Source organism: Condylura cristata, unplaced genomic scaffold (assembly GCF_000260355.1).
Source record: "Condylura cristata isolate star-nosed mole 26May11 unplaced genomic scaffold, ConCri1.0 scaffold00009, whole genome shotgun sequence".
In the NCBI taxonomy this organism is placed as follows: domain Eukaryota; kingdom Metazoa; phylum Chordata; class Mammalia; order Eulipotyphla; family Talpidae; genus Condylura; species Condylura cristata.
The window spans coordinates 52,449,721-52,456,638 of NW_004567110.1; the positions used below are offsets into that span (position 1 = coordinate 52,449,721).

The 6,918-nt window shown below is 36.2% G+C and overlaps 1 protein-coding gene across 1 annotated transcript in view; it reads right to left on the reverse strand.

Annotated features, from left to right (window-relative positions):
- CLVS1 (clavesin 1) overlaps positions 1-3,599 on the reverse strand; it is a 152,374-nt gene extending 148,775 nt beyond the window's left edge. The window contains exon 1 of the mRNA XM_004679849.2: positions 3,435-3,599. The gene's annotated coding sequence lies outside the window, so the exon portion shown is untranslated. The remainder of the gene's footprint in view (positions 1-3,434) is intronic.
- Between the last annotated feature and the right edge of the window lie 3,319 nt (positions 3,600-6,918).

A 6,918-nucleotide genomic window follows, 5' to 3' on the forward strand; every position in this document is an offset into this window, starting at 1 on the left:
AGAGGAAGGAAAGAAAATCCTCATATACGTTATTATTATTTTGACTACACATTGAACCAGAGGCCTTTTACTCTTAGAGCTTATGATTTGAGCCCCAGTTGATATTCCCAGACACAAAATATGCATCCTTCTCCCTCCCAAGCTACAAAATACTGAATGCAGCATGTACTTGTCATACATAAAGGTATAGAATTTACATAAGTAAGATGTTTGAACAATAACAGAAACTGAATTGATATGTTACTTTAAGGAGAAGAAATGATCTGCATGATAGCAACAAATTGGAGATTTGGCTAAAAAAGATCTGGGAGACAAGAGTAGATAAACTCAACCATGTATGGGAAGATTCTTGCTGCCAAGAACTCAGATGAAGAGCTCATAGAAAATCAGATTTCCACACAGAAAGTTTTCTCTGCTACTCCTTGTCACGTGATAACAGCTATGTGAAGAAGGGAAGAACAGGGTTACCTGAACACAGATGATATGAAAAAGGGGCTGTGGAAGGCAACAGAGTAGTGAAGATTAATATTCAACTGAATATTTCTTTTTTAGTGGAAGGAGAGTGACCAGTTGATTTCTGTGTCCAGGAGGAATCAAATCAAAGATAAATCTCCCTTAAGCCAAAAAATAACTTATCTGGAACTAAAGATAATTTTCTCTAGTGAGATATATCAGTCAGAGATGATGTTAAGAGTTGCAAACTTGTAGCAATTCCTATTGTAGACCCTCTCCTAAAACAGCTTTATTCCAGTACCTCTGGATAAAATGAAGAATTATTTCAAAAATAAAATTGGGGAGAAGATGTAATGGGAATCAAGGTTTCTCTTGGTGATATTGAGGGATACTTCTGGGTTAATTGCATATGGTCAAACTTCATATTTTGTAAATGCATTCTGCTGTGATTTCTCTGAGTCACTATGTAATAAGGAAGCAGAGGTGATGCAACTAAGACTGAATCCATTAGCTAAGGATGGCTCTGCTCTGAAGAATGAGAAAAGTAACAAATAGACCTATGTCTCCAGGTCTAATAAGTTGTCCCTTTATAAAGCCGTCAAAGAGAGCAGACACCACCAGTTCTGAAGAGTACCAGGTTCCCTCTTTAGGGAAGTAAGTGACCTTCCAGCTATATACTTCATGATTTGGAAAGAATACATTATTTTGTGAGCACATTTATAAAAGTATATGGTGCCACGCTGCTAAAATATATATTCTCTGTTTACCACTAAATTCATTATAAAAATGAGAAAGTTCTGTTATTGAAATATGAAAAATATGAAACAGCACTTAATAGAAAAAGGAAGCCAGGAAAGAGGTACTCAAAAACTAATATGCTCAGCATAATATTTCAGTCAGAGACAGGCATTGCTTCTGAGACAGATGCCTGTAAATCTCACTGAAGCAGCATTGTTTCAAAATTTCCCCAGTGTCAGGAAATTATATTAAGCACAGGAAAACAGAAACATCGCAGGCACTGGATTTCCAGGCCTGAGTTTCTGGTTCAAAGCAGTTAGCAATGGCAATAGGTACACTTTTAAAAATTACTCAAACTGAACTGTTCCTTACAGACAGATAAGTGAGTTCTAAGAACCTTATTGAGAGGCTTCACTTACTGTGGACATTATTAAACTAAGAACAATATGTGAGTGATCAAATTTTATTCTCTAAAATTCAAGTATTTTTCACTAGTTTTGTTGGTTTGAGTTCAAAAGAAGTACATGTTAATGGCAGACAGAATTCTGCTCATGTTTTTCATTAGTAGCAGTAACTCTTGACATGGTACTTTTTATTACTCATTCAAAAAATATTTGAATTTTTTCCTCAAAACTTCTTCCAGAAGATAATTAGTTGTGGCTATTCATTTTGAAAATGCCTCTAATTATGAAAAAGCTGGTTTAGATAAAACTTGCTTTACAGACTTTTTTCTTTATAAAGAGGCACAATAAATGTACAAGGGCAATTTTAAAACGAACATTTCTTGTGCTTTGATTTAAACTTGGCTATTACATGTGACCTGACATTATTCTCAGATGAAAATATAATCCATATATTTCTAAGATGTTGATTTTATGAAAAATAATTTGGCAAATAAAATCCACTACAATGCTGTATTTTGATTGATTAAATGGGTACCCATTAAAAATTTTATTTAAAACAAGCAATCTTTTTTTAAATGTTTGTTCTTTTAAAAAGATGATCCTGGCTGTAGCAAAGAGGTGGCATGACTCGCGTTTGGACCTTCAAGATATTTGAAAGATATTCTAACTTCCCTTCAGCTGAAATAGAAAATGTTAGTGCTCTAAAAGCAGCGCCTGGCAGAAATCTGTTATATAAAATGCCTTTTCAATTTTTGCACTCTATTACCCTTTACTATTATTGGAAAATGGTGTTATCGCCTGATTACTGAGAAAGCACACAAAAATCTTGTCTTCCAAATCCGAGTCAGTCCTTGACTAGTGTTGAACAAAGCCAGACCATCTGCTCTGAATATCATTACTACTTTGGTCAATGGGCAAAGGTTTTATCCTCTCTGCCTCCTACGGAGGTTTAAGATGAAATAAAATTTGAAATGAAATTAGTAGACTAGAGACATTTGAACAAATAGAATTTTCCAATGAAAGTCACATTTGTTAGCTTATCATTGTCACCATCATTTAAATGCTCACTTTCACCTCAGACTTAACCTTTGGGGTCTCCATTTTACAAAAAGAAAAAAAAATAGCGAAAAACTTAATCCCAGAGTTTCTGCAATAAACGCTTAGGAAAGAAAACGGGCGTGTGGGTGAATATGAGTCATCAGTCACCCCCACCCTGCTTCCTGGTGATTCTCCATTGGAAAACCAAGGATTGAGCTTGTGTATCTATTTTACCAGAATAACACTATATCCCAGGCCATGTTAATTTCCTGAACTAAACAGTCCCTAATCTGTTCAAAGGCAGCTGGCTAACTGCTGGTGTCTGGCAAGTGCCCCATCTGTCCCCCTACCCCGGTCTCTCTCCTGTCTTCACTTTCCTTTCTCTCAAGCAGGCGTCTCTCTTTGTTTTCAGGGGTGTCGTCCACCTGAACTTTCCTTCCTATGCTTGAAAACTTGAGCTCTTTTCCTCTACCCTGCGGACCTCGGGCTTTGTCTAAGTGACAAGACAGTTGTGTTGACTGTAGTTACGACGCTGGTGATGGTGGAGATCATGACGGTGATGGTGGAGATGGGGGTGCTGATGGTGTAAGGAAGCGCAGGCTGAGCGAGCGCAGGGAGGAGGAGGATGGACCACAGAGGTTGTGGAGAGTGGGGTGCGGGAGGAATGGAGTGCGTAGGGATTGCAGATGGGAGCTATCCACGCACCGAAGTGCTGAAACGCCGCAGCCATAGCATTGCTAGAGAAGGGGAAAGGTGGGGAGGCGCAGCAAATACAGAAGGGTGAAAAAAGGCAATAAATACCTTCACAGGGTCCCTCAGCCTTGCTTTGGGAATGTGTTTCTGCAGGTGTCCTCGTTGCTGAGCTGAGTGGGTGAAATCCCCTATTCTGCCAGGTTCGGGATCAGATTTCTCTAGAAAGCTCTGAATGAGAGCCCCGGTTTCACAGGGCTGCGATTTTGGTAGGAGGCGTGTGCGCGCCTGAGACTTCAGTTCTTCAGACCGAGCTTGGCTTTCCCCTGGGTCCTAAATACCTCCTCTCCGTTGTCATTTCTCCGCGTTCCATCAACACAATACCAAGATTTATAATTTTGTGACATTTAGGACCAAAAGTAACTAATCCACTACCCGCCCACCGACACGCAAAATTAAAAACATAATCTTTCAAACCTATTAACCCAGGCTCTAAAACAGACCTGTGTCTGTGTGTGTATGAAAGAGGGAGAGAGAGGGAGAGAATGTAACAGATTTTTTTAAAAAGTATTACAAACCTATAAAAGGATAGATTGTTTTATTAAAAAATGGTGGGGGGGGGACGAACAATTTGGAAAAGATCAAATTAAAACAAAATTAACCACATAAATTAAGGAACGGAATAAGAAGTGTTTAAGGAGGAGAAACTTGTGAAATATTTTACTGATTTCAGGATAGGCAAGGTTTTCTAAGCACAAGAGGAATAGAAGCAGTTACAAGAGGGAAAGGCCAAAATTTTCAAAGCACAAAAATATTTTTTAATGTAATTTATCATAAAAATCTGAATATTAACGATCACTTGGAAAAATACAGTTGATAGATATTTCATACATAAAATATCTCATTTATCAAAAGAGAAACACAAAAATCTCAAAGGAAAAAAAGGAGGAATAACACATGACAAAGAACTCCTAGGAAGAGGTGAATGTATAACAGACACATTTTAAAAAATCCATTTCACCAGTAAACATAAATATATAATTTAAAAAATCTCCTAGTTACTGTTACAGCCAAGGTTCTAAATCTAGTTACTAAATCTACTTATATAGTTGAAAAAGTGCAACATTTGTATAAATATATATTATAACAATATCAAGTATAAAATATATATTCATTTAGACCCAGTAACTTCACTTTCTATACTGGGGATATAAATAGATAAATAGATAAAGACTTGTTTATTTAAATTTAATTTATGATAAAACTGTCAACAATAATGAAAACATTACAATTTTATATAGTCAAACAATTGCAGCTTAATAACTGCATATATTTTAAAACTACTAAAGATAAAGAACAATGCTTATAAGATGTTAAGTGAAGGAAGGCAAGATACCTAATACAGTATTTCCTCTCTCCCAATTATCATGTTGATAAGAGTATGTAGGTTAGTGAAATAAAGGTAATCAGAAAACTTGATTTTATAGTTTACATTTATCTAAAGTGTGCATATTTAATTAATAAAAAATATTAAATATTTTACAACAATCTTTTTATCATATATTCCACAGAGGATTAAGGTGTTTAGTTTACGTCTATTTCTGGACACGGAAAGAAGTATGCCTGGAATACCACAGGCATTCAATATATATTTGTTGAATGAATGAATGAATGATGTACCCTCACACCTGAAGATGTAATTAAATATATTCTATAAAGCAGCAAATTTCATATACAAAGTTATCAAAAAACTAGCACACCAAAATCATGTAAGTTTGCTTCTGAGTTTTGATTACTTATAAACTCATGGAAAGAGGAATCTTCAAAGTTAGAGCTACTCATGAACATAATTTGCAAAGAGCCATCAAATGTGAATTATTTAAAGGAAAAAATATTTCTACAACTAATTTCTACTCCAATTCTCTGCATTTCTTCTTGATCCTGATTTCTTTAAAAGACTGGAAGACTTTTTTTTTTTTTGGTAAGAAGTGGATATTAATTATTCCTCTTCCTCCTTTTCTTTTCCATAACCACTAACAGAAATATAAACCAAGACCAATACCTAAGTGTTTCATTAAGAAGCCTGTGATTACAAATTATTTTTTAGGGCCTCCCTGGTAGAGTAAGGGTTAAGTTTCAGCAGTATCACCCCTACCACATGAGTTTAGTCCCCAGCCAGGGAGTTACATGGCACAACAGGACCTCTCCTATCTCCCTAATGCTCCCCTCAGCAGTGTATTTCAGTAAATCCACCTGTTCTGCTCCCTACTTTGTCTCTCGTGAGTCTTCTTGCCCCTATGCCTCTGGTCTACTCTCCAGTTCTTCTATAAATAAATAAATAAATAACTTTTTTTTTTTTCAGAATGTAAAATGAATTCAGATACCTTTGCTCAGGTGACATTTACCCTGTTTTTTTCTTCACTATCAATAATGATTTTGAACAACACCAATGATAACCTAACCAGGATTTGTCTGTATTTTTTAACTTATGAGAGAGGAAAAAAAAATTCTCTCTCTTTCTTTCTGTCTCACTCTCACTCAGTCAGCCCTATGTACTCTAACTCTCTTTGTCACCACTTTATAAAAGACAAATATCTAAGACACTCCTGCTTGATCATGTCATGTTACTGACTACTGGAATACAGTCTTATATTCTGCACATTTGAAAAAATAGTTTTAAAATTCCTTGCAAATATCATAGTAAAAAGATTAGTTTTATTTCAAAATAAGTCACTTTTAAAACAGATATGCTTGATATATTGATGGATTATTTTTTCCCAGTGAAAGCATACCACTTCCTTTTCCATTCATGGCTATTGTCCTTGTACTATTTATGTTAACACCTATTTTTAGATATTGTTTAAGATTCTTACATAAGAGCAACTACCCTTTCCTATGTACCTATGTATTCACTGTGTTGGATTTGTCATTTTGTTTCCTGGAGTCAGGATGTCTTTGCTCAAATCTTTGACCTGACAAGTAGAACAAGACATCTCTGATGCCTTCTTTTCTTATCATTTTTTAAAAATTTATTTTTTCATCAAAGAACTGGGGTGTAGGCCAGAGGTCCAGGGGTGAAATGACTCACCAGAGACAGATTGGGGAGCAGAACAGGTGGATTTACTGAATACACTGCTAAAGGGGAGCAGTAAGCGAAACAAGGGATCTGCCACACCATGTAGGTCACCTCCCAGGCAGGGATCCAATTCAGGCAGAAGTGTGATAGTGCTGAGATTTAACTTTCTCTTCTTTACTCACCCTGATTGATGTTGTGTTGATATTTTGCACATTGTGCTCAACCTCCATTTCAGCTCCTCATACTACAGCTGCATATGTGTGCACAGGAATCCTCCATCTACCCCCTTTTAGATAAACAACCAATTTTCAGGTTGAAAGTATGGGTGGTTCACCTTATGCCTGACTTTCTGAGGTCAGTTACTCATTTCAGGACTACTTTAAAGGACTCTGGAAATACTGGGTTCACTATGGTCTAGGTTTGGATGAGTAAGTGTACTATCTGTGGGCTCATTATTAACAGATAAAGGTTATATCCACAAAGGGTGCTGAGAGTCCTCATAGAATGGGTAACATGCAG